At 37.3% G+C, this 19,739-nt stretch overlaps 1 long non-coding RNA gene across 1 annotated transcript; it reads left to right on the forward strand.

The window, feature by feature from the left end:
* Positions 1-5,797: 5,797 nt before the first annotated feature.
* Positions 5,798-6,548, forward strand: LOC308694494. The gene is made up of 3 exons (XR_014030604.1): positions 5,798-5,852; positions 6,316-6,390; positions 6,481-6,548. It is a non-coding gene; the product is annotated as an uncharacterized lncRNA (long non-coding RNA).
* The last annotated feature ends 13,191 nt before the right edge of the window (positions 6,549-19,739 follow it).

Raw genomic sequence — 19,739 nt, forward strand, 5'->3', positions numbered from 1 at the left:
TTTTTATTAATGCCATGAACCAGAACAATACAATGAGACATAATCACTGTAAGTAAACAAATACAAATAATAAAGTAAAATAAAATAACAGTGCCAGAGGACAATAATTTTTAAACACAAAAGAAAAAGGGTGCTATTTTAGATAACATCATACCTGCTTACAATGCTATAAGCTCTAATTGCTTTTTTACTTGTGCAGTTACACAAAACAGAACAATAAAGCTTAAAATCGTTTTTAAAGCAAGGAAAGTTAGGTTTGGAGTCAGACCATTTCATTTTATGAATATGAAACTTCCCCATTAATATTAATAGTTGTATGAAATATACCTTATCTTTCTCAATTCCATTATCATTGAAGTGTATCATTATGTCAAATCCACTCAGCTGTAAATCAATGTTCAATTTTTTCTTAATTAAACGCTCAACATCAATCCAAAATATTTTTGTATATATGCAATGGTAGAACAAATGAAAAATTGTTTCCTTTTCACCTTTACAAAAATTGCAGGAGTAATCAATATCCAATTTAAAACGTTCTAGCACATGTTTTACTGGATATATTCTATGCATTATTTTAAAAGAAACTTCTTTAATTTTGTTATTAATGTAAAATTTATCTACTGTTCGCCAAGCATTACGCCAATTTACATCTCCAAAAACAGATGACCAGAAAAACCGAGCTGGAGGGTAAACAATATTATTAAGTATATTTCTAATATAGTTATTTGAGATTTTATTTTGTAAAATATTTATATTACCAAGAAATATGTTACCCATGGTATCTGTAAAATTTAGATCTTCCTCCTGTGATGCATTTCTAAGAAGAATCAATACTTTCCTAGGAATTGCATCCATTACAACAGCAAAGTCTTTAGGTCTAACTGGTATTTTAAATTTATTCAAAAATTCTTTATATGTTAATAAATTTCCATCATTATTCAAAAGCTGACTAACTAATATAATATTGTTTTCGAACCAGTAATCAAAAAAGAGAGATTTATTTTTGTAAAGGATGTCCTTGTTGTTCCAAATATAATATCTCCTAGGTGAAAAGTTATGTTTGTATGCAAGTGTCCATGCCATGAGAGCTTGTTTATGAAATTTTGCAAGTTTAAATGGTATTTTTTCAATTGAATAATTACACTTCAATAAAAATGAGAGGTCGCCCAATTGTTTAAATAGATAGTTAGGAAAGGAATTCCAAATACTGTCTTTATTTTTTAAATACTGAATGAGCCAATTTATTTTAAAAACATTGTTCAAAGCATCATAACTCAAAACCTCTAAACCACCATGATCTTTGGGATTGCATAAAATTTCTTTTCTCAAATAATGTGGCTTGTTTTTCCAAATAAAATCAAAAAGCATTTTATCTAATTGTTTGGTAACTTTAGGGGGAATATCCAATGATAATGACACATAGACTGATCTGGAGATTCCTTCAGCTTTTGACAAAAGTACCCGCCCCTGAATTGACAGATCCCTTTGTAACCACGCATTGAACTTCTTACTAGTTTTGTTGATAATTGGATTGAAGTTTAGATTGTTACGCAGATTTTCATCTTTACATATAACAACTCCCAGATATGTTACTTGATTTGCAATTGGAATATTACAAAAATTAGTTAAACTACATTCTTTAAGAGGAAACAGAACAGATTTATTCATATTCATTCCTAGCCCTGATACATCTGAAAATTCTTTTATGCATTTCACTGCTTTAATTATTTCATTCCTATCTTTCAAAAATAAAGCAGTGTCATCTGCAAACTGACACAACTTAAATGTTTTCCCTAATGCTGTAATTCCTTGGAAATGTCCTTTTTTAATGTGAAGAGCCATTATTTGCGTTGCTAACAAAAACAAAAATGGGGAGATCGGACACCCTTGTCTGATCCCTCTACCTATTTCAAATCTGCCAGAAGTCCCCCTTGCTAATTTTACAGAACTGGTACATCCTCTGTACAAGGTTTTGATAGCTTTTTGAAAATAACTGCCAAACCCAAAAAATTCAATTGTTTTAAATAAAAAGTTGTGTTCTATGGTGTCAAATGCCTTGTGAAAATCAATAAATAAAATAAAACTGTCATCTAAAACATAATCATTGTAGTCTACCATATCAAGTATCAATCTAATATTATTACTAATGTGTCTTCCTTGAATAAATCCAGTCTGTTCCTCATCTATAATATATTCTAATCCTTTTTTTAGTCTTTTAGCAAAGATCAAAGCAAATAATTTGGCATCATTATTTAATAGACTAATGGGTCTCCAATTCTCTAAACAAAGATTATTTTTGTTTGGCTTCGGAATTAATGTAATAACACCTTGTTTTAAAGAGGAGGGCAATTCCCCTTTTTCAATAGATTCTAAAAATACGGCTAGCAAAAATGGAGCCAACTTATCTCGAAACACTTTATAAAACTCACTAATAAGTCCATCATTACCTGGAGACCGATTATCTTTAAGGTTGCCAATACACTCTTTAACTTCCTCCAACCTTAAATCACCATCACAAAACAATTTAAAATCATCCTCAATAACTTTAGCTTCATTTAAAACATTATCTAGAAAGTCATTCAGATCTGAAGACATTAAATTGGGAGTGTACAGACCTTTGTAAAACTGAGTAACAAACTGTGATATATTTCTTTCATCCTCTGTGACTGTATTATTAATTAACAATTTGTTTATAGAGGTCAATTCACCATTTCTTTTTTCCAAATTAAAAAAGTACTTGGTATTTCTTTCCCCCTGTTCCAACCATTTATGTCTTGATCTGATAAATGCCCCTTCTGCTTTTTCTTTATATATGTTATCCAATTGTATTTGTAATAATGACAAATCCGTTAGTTCCTGAGTGTTCAAATTTTCTTTACTTGATAGGCGCATTATTTCTTTGATAACAATGTATTCTTTTTGTCTTTTAGCTGAAGCAATCGATTTCCCCATTGAAACAGCTAAGTTCCTAATTTTGTATTTCATTATTTCCCAATGTTCTCCATAAACATTTGTTATTTTAGCCTGAGACCAGTGTTTATCAATTAACTTCGATGCCATCAGTTTAAAATTTGGATCATCTAATAACTTTTTGTTCAATTTCCAATAACCCCTTTTTAATTTAGATTCATCTGGACCGTGAATATTTATCAGGAGTGAAATACCCTTATGATCAGTTAAGACTGATGGCTCTATAGAGACCACCTGGACACACTGTTCCAGTTCATGTGATATTAGGAAAAAGTCAATGCGTGATTGTTTGGAATAATCTTTGTTGCTCCATGTGTATATTCTTTTGTTTGGATTTTTGAGTCGCCAAATGTCAACTAAACCAATACGGGTACATACATTTCTGATTTCACAACGAGTTTCATCATTTCTTGATGGCCATCGATCTAAATCCCCATCAAATACACTATTGAAATCACCTCCCCATACTATTTTTGCTAAAGGAAATTTAGTTTTGACTTGTTTCAATTTGATTTCTATATTTTTGAAAAATGTTTCATTAAGCTGTCTACTATTGGTGGCATATGAATTCACAAGAGTGTAATGAGTTTGATCAATATTAACATGCAGTATTATCATTCTTCCTAAACTATCGATTTCGTGGCTAAGAACCTGACCTCTGAATTTCCCTTTTAGTATAGCGACCCCTGCAGACCTATTGCTGAAATGTGAGAACCATATGTCATTTCCCCATTGACTTCTCCAAAACTTTTCATCCTCCTTACATGCATGCGTTTCTTGAACAAAATAAAAATCGACACCCTTCCCTTTACAATATAAAAATAAGGATTTCCTTTTCAAAAGATCACGTAAACCTCTGGCATTAATCGAAAAAACTGAAATAGACATCAATGTTAACACTTTGTTTGTGTGTGTGCAAAATGAATTATTGAACTAGGGTCTTTTAAACTATTTTTTGTTGCATAATGATCTTCTATATATAATGCTCTGCAATACACCTTGAGAAAAAAATATAAATACAAAGTTTGTACTTATAGTTGCATATGAACACAAAGTTTGTTTAGCAAAAACATTTTTAAATGTAACTTTGTATAGGTAGCGTGCCATTATTATAACATAACTTGTTACCTATACAGCAAAGACTCCTATTCAAAAGTAGGACATTTACTCCATTCAGTTAGGCTACTGCAACATCAGGTAACTCGAACCTCTTTCTTGTCTATGTAAGCCTTGTTACCTACAAAGTACGCTCTCTTTCCCTCTTTGCGTGCTTTTTCAACAAGAGGCCATAACTTGGTGCGTGCTTCTTTGTCTGCTGCGGTCAGATCCTCTTTAAAACGGAGATGCTTTCTTTGTAGATATTCATTTGCTTTGGCATTTCTCCATACCAAGTCTCTTGCCGTCCGTGAAAGAAACCTGATGATCACTGGTCGCGGTGTAACGTTGCTCTTCACCTCAGGAGGTCTGCCAATCCTGTGGACTACATCGATAGCGCCTGTCACAAATGAGCATTCAGTTTCTGGAAGGATCTCTTTGCATATTTCTTTCACAGCCGCTTTAACGTCTTCTTCTGGTCTCTCGGGGGAACCATAGAGACGCAAGTTCCATCGCCTGTTGTATCGTTCAGCCTCGTTTAACTTCTGCTCCATTTCAGTAATCTTCTTTTGAGATTCCACGCTCTGTGTTTTAAGACATGCACTTTCTTTCTTTAAATCAGCAATGTCTTGATAACAGTTATCGAGTGACTTTTTGAGTCCTTCGATTTGTAGAGTGTTTTGTTTAACTGCCATGTCAATTTGATCGGATCGTTCGTCGATTTTCGCCGTCAGAATGCGAATGATGTTCTCTTGCATCTCAGTCAAAGAAAGTTCATTTCCTCCATCATTCTTAGCTTTCTTTGGTGGACGTTTCATTGGAGTATTGGGATTTGTATTACAGTTACCTCCTTCAGCCACATTACAACTATAAGAATGGAGATCATTTATACACCTTTTTTCTTTCGTAGATGCAGTCTCCATCTCCACAGAAGTCTCCATCTTTCACGGTGTATGTCGACCAATCGGCTGAGAAAGTATCATTTATACACAAACCTGTAGATGAAAATCTCCAAAAGTGTCTTTACAGATGTGTAACTAGCAATACTAAGCAACCAAACGATTTATTTTTTGTTAAATTAAGCGGACCCTATGTTTCTCTGTCTCAGCTCAAAAAACACCAACCGCTCACGTCGCCATCTTGAGCCGAACCCCCCGCTTCAGTGATCCTCGCGCGCAACAAAGCTCAGCTGATCGACGTCATCAGGAAAGTAACGGCTCCTCTCATCAAAGCTTCCGCCGTTTATTCGGCTCTCCATTACAAGGTTTGTAAACTCGCCAAATAAATATAAATACAGAGTCTACTCACTATATATTTAAACACACATATATAAACTAAATTTATTATACATTACTACGTTTTTACAGTGTTTACCACTCGTTTATTGCACAGTATCTGGTATGAAGGTTTTAGCCGCGATGCTAACTACGTTGATCTAATGAACAAATGGAAATGATTGACTTATTGTCTTAGATTGATTTAGTCATTCAATTCAACATATTTTGTACAACTGTGTCTTCAAATTGCTGATATAGCCTAACTAATTTAGAAAATTCTCTGATTTTTGGCGTTTGTTATGAATAACAAAAACAGGTTATAGTTTGGTCTGTTTTTGTTTAGCCTAACTTTACTACAGGTGCCCTCATTCTCTCAAATACCATTTTAAAGCCATTTACTGGTCAATAAATATTATGTTGAGAATAATCAGCTTTGTTCTTTTGTTTCCCCAGAACAACCATTACATTTCTAAAATAATCTGAACATTTCAGTGGCAACATTGAATTACAGTAAGTTACCTGCACCACATGCAGTACTTTATTACTATGAACTTTCTCTGTGTAAATTGTATTGTTTGACTGTGTACTTGTGTTTTTTAATCAGTTACTCTCTGAAAATCTTTTCTCATGATCTCAAATCTCATTCATGTTACTCAGAAAAATAATATCACAGGTTTGATTCACAAAAAATGCAATAGACATTTTAACTCTGAATTATAACTTCAAGTTTAGTCTTTTTCGACAAAAAAAATAAATAAATAGGAAAAAGCAATTAGGCTTCAGAAGACTTGCAACACAACCCATAACACATGAGTTGTGAACTCATTGATTATTTTTAGGATCTTTTCTGGGACATTTTTGGAGCTTAACCATTTTTACATAAATTGTTGCATTGAATTGAACTAGACAAGTGTGCATAAGAATGGTTTCATGAATGATTTACACAATTGTTTTCTGCTTGTGTTTCATGCAGTGTCAACGATCGGTGACTGGGGTTGCATTATGCCTGAGATCTGCTTTTGGGTTCCACAGACAGAAAGTCAAACAGGTTTGGAACGTCACAAGGCTGAGGAAATTATTTAAATTTCACAACTATCACTTTAATAACATTACTAACAGTAAATTTTGTACTTTGCAGGGATCTCGGTAAGCTGAAATACAAGTTTGATCAAGAATAAAAATCCTCCTGTAGACCTGAAAATCATCGAAGTGCCTGGACCATCCACCAGAAAAGAGGCAAAACAAACGGAAAACGATGCTGTACCTTTTCACTTTTCTAACTCGTTAAGTACCTCACACCAACTTGGTCCCATAGTGACATTTCTGACCACAAACAAAATTGCTGATCGTGTGAATTCATATTGAAATGACTGAATTCACCAGTGAACATTCACAGAACAACAGATCATTTTACTGCACCTTAACTCTGTTTCGGGTCGAAGCCTCTACTTCTACTTCCTCTATCTTGTTTCATGAGAATACTCAACAACCATTTATGAACACTGTTGATTCAAGTCACACATTTAAGCTTTTCAAAAGCCATAGTGTACATTACAGTCTCCAGTCTAACGGCATCCCAGACTTCAACATTTTATGATTCAAAATAGCTGAATAACTAACCATCAGAGATTTCAGTATAGAGATAAAGGTTACAGCACAATGAGTGTATATTAGCACTGTTGTTTGTTTTTGGCATCTGATAGAGCTTTTGGACTTGGAAACAGTGATGTCAGACTAACCATCGGACTGAAACACAAATGTTTTAAAGTTAAGTATGATGGACATTTTTTAATTAGTTCAAATGTAATTTTTTTACATTGATTTATTTAGTGGAACATATGTGTTTCCATGCATTTTGTTGAGATGTCTTTTCTTGTTTATCTATTGTATATACATGGTTGATTATTCATGTTGCTTATGTATACTATTTTTTTGTGTAGTCATTGATATTAATCTGTAGTTAGCTTTTTTCCCCATGTGCATGGAAGTGTATGTATAAAAATGAATATCAAATATGTAATAAACAATTCTTATTTTGTATTTGGTTCAATTTGTTTATTATAATAGAAGTCAAAGGTAACCATAGTAACAACATGAAATTAAATATAAAAAAAAAAAATGAAATTTGGTTCCTGGAGGCACCCAAAGTGGTTCCACACAGTGCCTAATATAAGAGTTCCTCAGGAAACCTGTGTGGTTCCTCAGAGAACTGCCCCTTTTTAAAGGGTGCCTAGAGGATCTACAGACGGTTCCGCCGGTGTGGCGAAGTGAAGAACCCCAAAAGGTTCCTCCAGGCACCTTTTATTTTTACAGTGTGTGGGATGGCACACCTCTGCTTAGATAAATAGCCATGATCAATCTCTCCTCCGTCCCGGTGATGTTAGGAGGGCTGTATCTCTCTAAAGTGCTGCTGAGCGGCATTGATCTGGCCTCAGCTGAAACAGGAGAGGGTGAACTACTGGGGAAACATAGACTTCTTACCTCCAGTCACATTAGAAAATGATCATAAACCATTTACATGATAAAGGTGCAGCAAGATTTCATGGGCAAAAAAGATCCATTGTAAATAGTGTAGAAGTCACTTTTAAACCAAGCGGTTCTGAAAGAGTCACATCTCGTGGTTTCAGGTCCTGTCGTCAGGTGTCTAAACTGCGAGATGTAAACTCATTTACTCAATATAGACTCGGAATAGTGAGGGGAAAAAAGGTAATCAAGCAAATTGCAAGATTAAATGTTGCAATTCACTTTTTTTTTATTATTATTATTATTACGTGCCAAGATTCCATACGATCATGTGGATTTCTATTAAAATTACAGGTTTTTGCCCATGAAATTTTGTAGAGCCAAGGTAATTGTGACCACAACTTTTTTTTTTTTTTTTTGGAATAAAACACAATGCTGAGGGTTTTGAGACGTGTCATTTACACCCAGGTTTTTTGCCTGTACAAAGTAGGTTAGAGCTCTCAATGCTAATTATCTTATTCTTCTGTCAAGAGTTGTCGACCTCTCCACTTTCACAGGGGTCAAGGTTAATGCCTCTAATGCATTCCAGCGGCTGCATATGACATGTGTGTGTGTGTGTGTGTGTGTGTGTGTGTGTGTGTGTGTGTGAGAGAGAGAGAGTCTGTCTGTCATTATATAGCACTCAGACAGCGAGTACGCATTGATTACAAGAAAGACTGCTGAAAGATCATCCATCATCTGACCCACCTCTAGGCAAATGAGAGCCAGAAACAGAGACTTTCATTTTTATCTTTATTCGTGTCATATATTTTAGCATTCTTATTTACAGTAGCTGAATTATTGTGCTGCTCCTTAATTTATTTACTTTGCTTCATTATTTTATTTGTCTATATCGTTATTTTACTTTATTTTCAATGTCTGCAGCTAAGCTACAAACCCTTTTTTTTTTTTTTTTTTGCAAATGAACCATCGTAAACTGGAACTGCAAAACAGAGAGAGAGATAGAGAGAGCGGAAGCGAGAGGGTCAACATCTGGGTCCATTTGCAAACAGAAGCTTCATTCAATTTTAATCATGGCATGTCTTTACCTCAGTCTCCTTTAGCTAAAAGACTAGTTAACACACACACACACACACGCACACACACACACACACACACACACACACACACGCACACACACACACACACACACACGTTGTGTTTTCATGTTTTATAAGGACTTTCCATTGACACAATAATCTATAATATATCCCCTACCTATAACACTAACCCTATATACCCCTAAACCTACCCATTTAGATTCTCACTATTGCTAATTTTGACTTTTTTTTTCCTCAGAATTGTGAGATCTGAAGTCCAATTCTGAGGGGGAAAAAAGACTAACTTTGTTCTCACACACACACAAACACACACAAACAAATGTTCATGTTCTCCCATAATTCAACATTACAGACAAATTTGATTTTTTTATTTTTATTTATTTTTTTAAAAAAATGAGAGTCCCTCAACTAGGGTGTGTGTTGTAGTTGCCAGCAGTTCCCAAGGTGGTGCTTTACTGGCCCAAATTTTTTTTTTTTTTTTTTTTTAAAGTTGCTTTAGTTGCTCTAAAGCTTAATACTTAGGATTAGTTTTAAAAAAAGTGTAAAATAGTAACAATGCTCCTGCTTGCCTAAGAAAAACACATACAATATATTTTGATATCCTGAATGGAAAGTGCTGAGTGTCTGCATCAGTCTCTGCCCTGTTTCTGTCCTGTCAGCGAGCAGCTTTCACTCATATTAAGTTGTCCTGAGAGATTTCATTGAGACGGGCCTCCAGAGGTCATGACAAGGTCGCCACCTTATGACCACAACATTAGTCCTTCACTTCCACACAGCAAATCTGACATGACACACTAGAGCCTTTCAGAGCTAAACCAGACAGGTGATTTCAGAGCAAGAGAGGTGATTTTATTATAAACCCTTTGTGAAAAAGAAATGTGCTTAATTGTATTGAATGTGTACTTAAAATCTTAAAAGTAAATCATTTAAAAATCTGTACTCGCAGATAATATAATATTAATAAAAGACCACGTAAGTATACTTAAAATGGTTAGTTCACCCAAAAATTTTAATTAACCCATAATTTACTCACCCTCAAGCTATCCTAGGTGTATATGACTTTCTTCTTTCAGCCAAACACAGAGTTTTATAAAAAAAATATCCTGCCTCTTCCAAGCTTTAAAATGGGAGTCAATGGGACCTTAGATTTTAAAGCCCCAAAAAAGCGCATCCATCCATCATAAAAGTAATCCGTATGGCTCCACTGGGTTAAAGGCATTCTATTATGCTTTTTGAATTTAAATTAGTCTGTAGTGTTGCTGTTTGAGCATAAAAAAATCTACAAGTTTACAAAGCTCCACAAAGTCCACTCCAAAGGGAGATATCTTATTTAACAGAATCCACTTTCCAAGAACAACGAACAACTTGGACGACAACACTTTTTTTTTTTTTTTTTTTTTTTACTATATAATACTATATAATATTACTAACTATGTCAAAGAGACACTGTTTTTTTCCACCCCATTTCCAAAACTCATGTGTTTGACCTTCCTAAGGCTGACAAACTTAGGAGTGATTACGATTTTTTTCAAACACTGTTCCTGAACATTATAATAACCCCAATGTTTATCTGTGTGCTTCACATTTTACAGAGATGAGCTTCCAGAACCTAAGACTACGCACAAAAACTTCTCCTGAAATGGAGCAGTTCCTACTTTGTCAGGACAATCTGTTGTTTAATGATCTCAACTTGTAATTATGTCTTATTATTTGTAGTTGTGTTTTCTATTAACAGTTCCAATTATAAGTTTAATGCCTCTGCTAGCCTGATAACTAACATTACAGTATTGATGTAGTGTTTACTGTAGCTTTTGTAAGCTCTCGCTTTTGTAAGTCTGTTCACCACACCTTAGGAAAATTAACCAAGGTTTTGTGATTGATTACTGTTTGTATTACCATAGTTTTCTGACAAATAGCATGATTAAATGGTGTATAACATATCTAAAATGAATAAGCCATAAATAATAATAATAATAAAAAAACATACCACTCTGAAACATTCTGTGAAATTCATGCTTGAAAAGTCTGTGTATGAAACCTGTTCTGGACGACCCTCTTAAAAAAAAATTCTAACTTGAATCAGACTTGAATTGGTTTGAAATTGATGCCATTCTTAATATTTACATGTGAACAGATGAAACTCGCAGTTATGGTAGGGGCGTGACATTTCTCGAACACGCAGTGCCAATTACAACACACTGGGCCAGCTAACCAATCACAGCACATTTTGTATTTCAGAATTAGGGGCTTCATCGAAACAGGAACTAACGATGAATTCGAGTCAGAAAGGGGAGAGAGGTGCTGTGATAATGTGAAAACTAGATTAAAAAGTTCGTCGAGACAAACTTTAAGTTGGCTTGAGAAAGCCGGACCAGAAAGTTTAAAGAAGTTTAAAATAGTTTGGAGTTTAAATTAGTTTAAAGTTTAAAGTAGTTTAAAGTTTAAATTAGTTTGAAGTTTAAAGTAGTTTAAAGTTTAAATTAGTTTAAAGTTTAAAGTAGTTTAAAGTTTAAATTAGTTTGAAGTTTAAAGTAGTTTAAAGTTTAAATTAGTTTGAAGTTTAAATTAGCTTAAAGTTTAAATTAGTTTGAAGTTTAAATTAGTTTAAAGTTTAAATTAGTTTGAAGTTTAAAGTAGTTTAAAGTTTAAATTAGGTAGTTTAAAGTTAAAAAGTTGTTGGGGGTTTTCTAGTGGGTTGCTAAGGTGTTCTCGGTGGTTGCTAGGCGGTTGCTAGGGTGTTCTGGGTGGTTGCTATTGTGTTGCTAGATGGTTGCTAAGGTATTTTGGGTGGTTGCTAGGTGGTTGCTAGGGTGTTCTGGGTGGTTGCTATGGTGTTGCTAGGCAGATGCTAAGGTATTTTGGGTGGTTGCTAGGCGGTTTCTATGGTGTTCTGGGTGGTGGCTAGGGAGTTGCTAAGCGGTTGCTAGGGTATTTTGGGTGGTTGCTAGGGTGTTGCTAGGGTGTTCTGGGTGGTTGCTAAGGTATTTTGGGTGGTTGCTAGGCGGTTGCTAGGGTGTTCTGGGTGGTTGCTATGGTGTTGATAGGCGGTTGCTAAGGTATTTTGGGTGGTTGCTAGGATGTTGCTAGGCGGTTGCTAGGGTGTTCTGGGTGGTTGCTATGGTGTTGCTAGGCGGTTGCTAGGGTATTCTGGGTGGTTGCTAGGCGGTTGCTAGGGTGTTCTGGGTGGTTGCTAGGCGGTTGCTATGGTATTTTGGGTGGTTGCTAGGGTGTTCTGGGTGGTTGCTAGGGTGTTCTGGGTGGTTGCTAGGCGGTTGCTAGGGTGTTTTAGTGGTTGCTATGGTGTTGCTAGGCGGTTGCTAGGGTATTCTGGGTGGTTGCTAAGTGGTTGCTAGGGTGTTTTGGGTGGTTGCTAGGCGGTTGCTAGGGTGTTCTGGGTGGTTGCTATGCTGTTGCTAGGCGGTTGCTAAGGTATTCTGGGTGGTTGCTAGGCAGTTGCTAGGGTGTTCTGAGTGGTTGCTATGCTGTTGCTAAGGTATTCTGGGTGGTTGCTAGGCGGTTGCTAGGGTGTTCTGGGGGGTTGCTATGGTGTTTCTAGGCGGTTGCTAGGGTATTCTGGGTGGTTGCTAGGCGGTTGCTAGGGTGTTCTGGGTGGTTGCTATGGTGTTGCTAGGCGGTTGCTAGGGTGTTCTGGGTGGTTGCTATGATGTTGCTAGGCGGTTGCTAAGGTATTCTGGGCGGTTGCTAGGCAGTTGCTAGGGTGTTCTGGGCGGTTGCTATGGTGTTGCTAGGTGGTTGGTAGTTGTCACAGATGGTTACTATGGAGTTTTTATAGAGTCCTTAGCATGATCTTGGTATGATTTAGCACTTAACTAAATGATATTAGCATGTAGCTATTCACTGCTAGCATGTGTAGCATGTTGGAAGTGCTGTTTGCTAGCATGAGTCAAAAGAGCCAAACCTCATCTCTATACGATGTTCTGATACTGAGATATAGGTCTTGCAAAACGGTTGCTAGGGTACTCAAGTTTGGTTGCTATGGAGTTGCTTGGGAGCTTGAAGCTTTAAACTTAAGAAGTTTAAAGTGGTTTGAAGTTTAAAGTAGTTTACGAGTTTTGAGTTTACAAGTTTAAATGAGTTTAGAGTTTAAGTTTAAATGAGTTTAGTGTGTGTGTGTGTGTGTGTGTGTGTGTGTGTGTGTGTGTGTGTGTGTGTGTGTTCACACACACACACACACACACACTCAGAGCTTATGAGTTTAGAGTTTATAAGTGTATAAATTGATGAGTTTATAAGTGTTAGAGTTTTTGAGTTTAGAGTTTATAAGTTTTAAATGAGTTTAGAGTTTATAAGTTTTAATGAGTTTAGAGTTTATAAGTTTAAATGAGTTTAAGAGTTCAGAGTTTATTAATTTATGAGTTAAAGAGTTAATAAGTCTATGAATTCATGAGTTTATAAGTTAATTAGTTTATAAGTGTATGAGTTTAGAGTTTATTAGTTTAAATTAGTCTCATTGGCTAATATAGTATATAGAACGGCAGTTTGGTTTAGTCTTCAAGGTGTTTAGATTTGAATTTTCGTCGGTTGGTGAGTTTGAATGTAAATTTGAATTTTTTAGAACTCCCCAATGTAAGTCAATGGGAGTTTTTCCGAGTTTTGATCGGCATTTTTAGGAAAACCGTAAGTCCGATCAGTCTAAAAAGATATAGCAACTAACTTCAGATCAGTTTGAGTGTCTGAGCCGAGTTTGGAGTATGTAGTGTTAAAGCTCTAGGACGAGTTTGAGTCAACAGTTTTTAACAGAAGAATAATAATAATAATAAGTTTAAGTACAATATCAGTAAGTTGGCTCTCTCAAGCCAACTTAATAATGTGTTTTTTGAACAATCAACCATGAAAACATATTCTAGTACACCCCAAAAACAAAACCAAGACTTCGTAAAATGGCATAATAGGATCCCTTTAATAAAGGCCTTCTGAAGCGAAGCGATGCAGTTTTGTTAGAAAAATATCCATATTTATAATTTTATAAACTACAATCACTGGCTTCCGGTAACGGCCATACACGAGTCTAGTTCCTGCGGAAAAATGACCACATGCGCCAGCGCAAACCCACTTTTGGAGTTAAAAAACTAGGATGCACTAGTAAAAAGACATGCAGTAAAAAATTAGTGCTGAAAAGGTGTGAACAGGCTTCTTTTTTGCGGCTGACCTTATTGCATATGCATTTGTAGGAGTTTCCCTTTCAGACACAACATAGACACAACAGACACACAGGAGAGTATTTAAATGAATCATGCAAGGTGATTTACTTAGGTTTGCGCTAGTCAATTTACTGGTATTTGTGCCATTATTTACGGCCCAAAGAGATGCTAATTTGCGCTGTTCTAGGTAGATTGTCATAATGGAAATGATCCAGCTGTATCTGTGTTCTTCAATTTGCGTGTCGTCAGTAGATCACGCGCTGAATTTTTCATTTCCATCAGCATATTTTTGGAATTGTGCTCTCACACTAATTTGCCCTGTTTAGTAAATCTGGCCCTAAGTATTGTAAACAATGATGTACAACAAAAATACTGTGAGTGTCTTTTGTTCACCTACGAGTTTGTGTGTGCATTGTTTGTAAAGTCAACTGACAAATGATACTAATGTGAATGTAAATGGCTTCATCTAATTACATTTTTGTCCGGTTCAAGACCATGGTATATTTAGATGAAATGGAAAGTAAGCAAGGGTAAAGACAGAGTGAGAGAGAGAGAGGCATATGGCATCATTATCGCTTCTCGGCCTGCATATCTTTGCATAATTCATTCTGTTGCTTTCCAAAACCCCATAAACTTTGAAGATCATTTTAAGAGCTCCAGACAACAAAACAAAAGAGACTAATGTGATTTCAGAGAGCAATAGAGCGTTTTCACCCCTTCAAATCCATCAGCACAATCTTGGAGGTGAAATTCATTAGTTTGCAGTCTTCATTTATCTCTGAGTGAGTCTAGATGACTGTGTATCTGTGATGGATCTCTTATTTCTTGCTTTCTCATTCTCTTCCTCTCTCTCAGGGGTCTGAGCAAAACAAAAAGCCTCATTAACAGTCTGTAGGCCACCTGTGCAGCAGGTGAGCACTGATGACCTGCTAAACTGTCTCCTGCCATCTCTTTTCAAGCTGGAGCAGCCATGTACGTTCCCCAGCAGCAGAACCCAATACTTCACCCCTGCAGTGCAGTCAAATGGTCTTTTCCTCCCTACAGCCTTACAATCTAATAACGCGCAACTTCCCTCCACGGTGAAGCGATTTTAACGATTGCTGACGCGCCCCCGCTCTCTCCACTGCCCCACATGCTTCCTGTTTTTACAGTAATTCAAGAGCTAAAGGAGCCGTTACAGCGGAAACGTGTATGACCAATTAAAATCGTATCGTGGGGTGCCCTCCTACTGCCTGGCTATTACCGCCTCTCATAGTTCAAGAAGTTTCCAGCTTATTTTCTGTCAAAACAGAAACACAAGCTTCAGGCTTAAGTGATTAATAACACTGAAATGATTTATCTTTCTTCAGTCTATAATGTGATTGCAGGTACATTCGGAATGTTTGTGCGGCATGCAAATTTATCTACATTTGATAAAATGTCAATATGCAATCAGAGCACAATGTATGTGATACTGTATCCCACAGTGCACTGCAACTTGATCTTACAGATCCAGTGACATACCTGTATGATTCTACCATTCATTTTATCTTATTCTCGACCCATTACTTTACTAATTTAGACTGCCTAAAAAGGTAGGACATTTTTACAGTAAACTGGATTAACCATATTTATTGCAGTGTCACCCTTAAGCATACTTTTAAAAAGAGCACTTATTATGGAAAAATAACTTTAGAATGCTTTTTTTGACCCACTTAAGTATATGTAATTTTATAATGACTTCTATTGTCTTTGAAATATGGTTAAGGTGTACTGCCAAATGTACTGACAAACATTTATGCCAAAATACACTTAAATGTAATTTCTGTTGGAATTACTTTAAATAGAACACAGACCATTAACACAATATTTATATACTGTATATTTGTAATTCTATATTTGCAAAGAAGAAGCAATTTAGTAGATGCATTTAAATGTAAAATTGAATAACACACTAGTACTTTACATAGTACCTTTCCTTTAGTCAACACATCAAAATAAGTGCACTTCATTAAAGCATAACAACATATAATTGAAACGTAATGATTTAAAATGTACTAAAAATAACAAATTAAAGTAAAATTTTAACTTGACATCATTACAAGGTTAACTTTTTAAAAGTGTACTTGAGTATGTTGAGAAACCCTTAAATGACAAGTTCGGTATTTTACACTTAAAGCCCTGTTTACAGATCGTTTCTGATGAAATAGAACGGTTAAGATTAAAATTTGGACACATGCTGCTGTCCGAGAATTTTAGGTTTATTTCGCTTTCCCCAAAACCTCTAGAATGGGTGTATAGGTGCACTGGAACAATCCTTCATAAAACGCATTAAACTTTCGTTTACAAAGACCTGAAACTCACCGAGTGGTCAGGGGTGTTCACTGATATGCTCACACAAAAATCGCTGCAAAAGATGCTTTCCAACAGGTTTTATCGTAGTTTTTGTCCAACTCCATTGACTTGTATTGAATGTGCTGTGTGAGGTACGGTATTACTCCGCCGCTTCTTCTTCTGCTTCTACTGTGTATTCAATGAAATGCCAGTGGTTTGCTTGCAATTGGCAAAGGTGCATTATCGCCACCAACTGGGCTGGAGTGTCTATTATTCAAGCTCTCAACGGAAGAATCTACGGGTGTGAGACGTTTGGAAAAATAGATCCACAGTTTTACAACGAATGGTAAAACACCTGTTGGAAAGCATCTTTTGCAGCGATTTTTGTGTGAGCATATCAGTGAACACCCCTGACCACTCGGTGAGTTTCACGTCTTTGTAAACGAAAGTTTAATGCGTTTTATGAAGTATTGTTCCAGTGCACCTATACACCCATTCTAGAGGTTTTGGGGAAAGCGAAAGAAAACTAAAATTTTTGAAGTCCACTGCGAGTACAAATTCAATAAAATTGCACTACAGTATGTATTTAGTTTATACACAATACCAGCAATGTACCAGCAACATAAACGTCTCAGGTTATGACTATAACCATGGTTCCCTGAGAAGGGAATGAGACGCTGCGTCTGTTTTGATGATGCTATGGGATGACGTGATGTGTGATGGCATACTACGGGAGCTATAAAGGATACCCAGAACACAACAGCATCAGCTTCTGATTGTCTGAAGTAAGTAACTTCAGACCTTTGAAGAAAAAGCCCTTCAGAAATAAAATGTTTCTGTTTTGACAGAAAATAAGCTGGAAACCTCTTGAACTATCCTGAGACGCTTTCTAGGAAACTCTATGCTGCGTTTGTTTTGATGATGCAATAGGAACAAAATAGAGTTCTCAACGGGTCGACGGGACCCGCGGGTTCGGGCCGGGTTCGGGTCGAAAATATAATCAAATGACTCGGGTCGGGTCGGACCTCGGGCTTAATCTTTTCCGCTCAGTAAAAAAAAAAAAAAAAACATTTATTAATCATCGCTGCTGGTCACCGTAAAGAAAGTCTGGCTGCTGCGTGTAACGTGCATCATGGAGAGGGGCGGGGGCAGACCTGACGCCGCTGCGTGCACGCCTTTAGCCTGGAGAAGAAGATGGAGTTGGTGAGAAGTAAACTTGCCGCAGGTGAATTCACTGTCGCTACTACAGCCTATTTATATATTTAAAGTGTATTGTTTCAGTTGTTTGTATTGTTTGTATTGTTAAAAGGCGTGAACATTAAAGGTTGATTTGAATTCCCGTCTGCTGGTCATGATAATACGTTTATGAGGAAAAAAAAAAACTGACGCGGCGTCGGGCCGCGGGTCGGGTTCGGGCAGATAATTCATGTTTATGTGTCGGGTTACATCGGGTCCGGGCTTTAAAAGCCACGGGCCGGGTCGGGTCGGGTTCTAATTTTCAGGCCCGTTGAGAACTCTAGAACAAAATACCCACAGTGCCATACTGACGAAACGCCTGTCCTAGTGTGAGTCACACTGAGCACATCTTAGGATAAAAATACTTGAGACCTTGGTGTGGAGTCCAAATCCAGGCAATAGAATCTGATGAATGTGTGTAGAGAGGCCCAGCCTGCTGCATCACATACCTCTGGGATGAAACTCTTGACAATGAAGTCTTAGATGCCGCCACACTTCTAGTAGAGTGGGCCCTCACAGTCAGAGGCAAAGTAAGGTCTCTTGCTCCTACTGTGCAAAGTGGGTTTAGCTTCTCTTGATCCACTGACAAATGGAGGAGGATATACCACAAAGTGAAGGAAACTAGATCCCAGGTGGTGTCTCACCAAGACCCATTGCCTAAAGGGCGTGGTAAACATCAACCTCAGTTGAGAGACCAGGGCTCATGAATTGATCCCCCTCAGGGACCAAACCCACAATTTCCACATCTCTGGGTAAGAGTGATATTTTTATTGTGCCCCTGGCACTGTGACCAAGGGTCCCTCCTGACAGGAATCTCAGAAGGAGAGCCATCTAGGAGAGACAACCTGTCCGTGAACCATACCATGGCAGGCCAGTGCGGGGCTACCAGCAGTAGATTAACCCCATCCTGGCAAACTCTCTCTAGAACTCCCGGGAACAGAGCAATTGGGGAAAAGCATACAGTATAGACGCTTGGTCACTTTTTGTGGGAAAACCAAAGCGGACAGTGCGCTGGTCAGACTTTCTCCAAATGAACTTCACTGTCTCAGGGTGGAGTCTCCATGGAGTCTCCAGGGCCTAAGCCCCTGCTTTGACAGGATGTCTGCTCCCTGATTCAGGTACCCATGTATGTAGACTGCTCTCAGGGAGAGTGGCTTTGCCCTGCGCCCACAGGAGGATCTGGTGTACCAGTATGCAGAGGGCGCAACCGCAGACCCCCCTGATGATTTATGTCATATTTATAGACCCTCAACATAGAAAGAAAAGAACCAAGGCTTATTCCACATAAGGTGCAAAATGGGTTGTCCCTCTGGGAAACCCCTTGGTCTTGAGCCACCACTGCAATGGTCTCATGTCCAGAAGGCCAAAAGTATTCACGTGGGAAGCAGCTGCCATGAATCCTAACAGTCTCTGGAACTGTTTCACAGTGAAAGCTTGGCTTAGCCTGATATTGCCTACGGCAGAGAGAATCGATTGAATACGAGCAGAAGACAAACATGCTTGCATCGTAATCGAGTCCCATACCATATCTGGGAAAGTGTTCCTCTGTAGTGGAGAAAGCACTCTCTTCTTGGAGTTCAGTCTTAACTCCAAGCACCTTATGTGGGCGAGGACGACATCTCAATGCCGAACCGTCATTTCCTTGGACTAAGCTAAAATTAGCCAGTCATCGATATGACTGAGTACAATTCCCATGAAGTCGCAACGGAGCCAGAGCTGCATCCATGCACTTTGTGATGGTGCAAAGTGACAATGCTAGGCTGAAAGGAAGAACCCAATACTGATAGGCTCCACTCCCAAAATAAAACTTGAAAAAACTTCCTGTGTTGAGGAAGGATGGATATATGGAAGTACAGTGGAGGAACATAGGTGAGTCGGCTACGTATTTATAGGCCTCCTCTCATTCTGATCGGATAGATCATTTGAACGTGGTCCTCCCGATCTTTGTAAATAAAACATAATTTGTTGCAAAGGAAATATTTCTTATTATTATCCATGTGGAAAACAGCACTTTACTCATAATCACCCTCATTTAGGAAACAAATGTATAACATTAAAATTACTTAAAACCGTTTATCATTTCCACGCAAAACTTGGCATTTATCAATATGGACGTGAGCGGT

Source organism: Scardinius erythrophthalmus (genome assembly GCF_964197995.2).
Source record: "Scardinius erythrophthalmus genome assembly, chromosome: 8".
NCBI classification, from domain to species: domain Eukaryota; kingdom Metazoa; phylum Chordata; class Actinopteri; order Cypriniformes; family Leuciscidae; genus Scardinius; species Scardinius erythrophthalmus.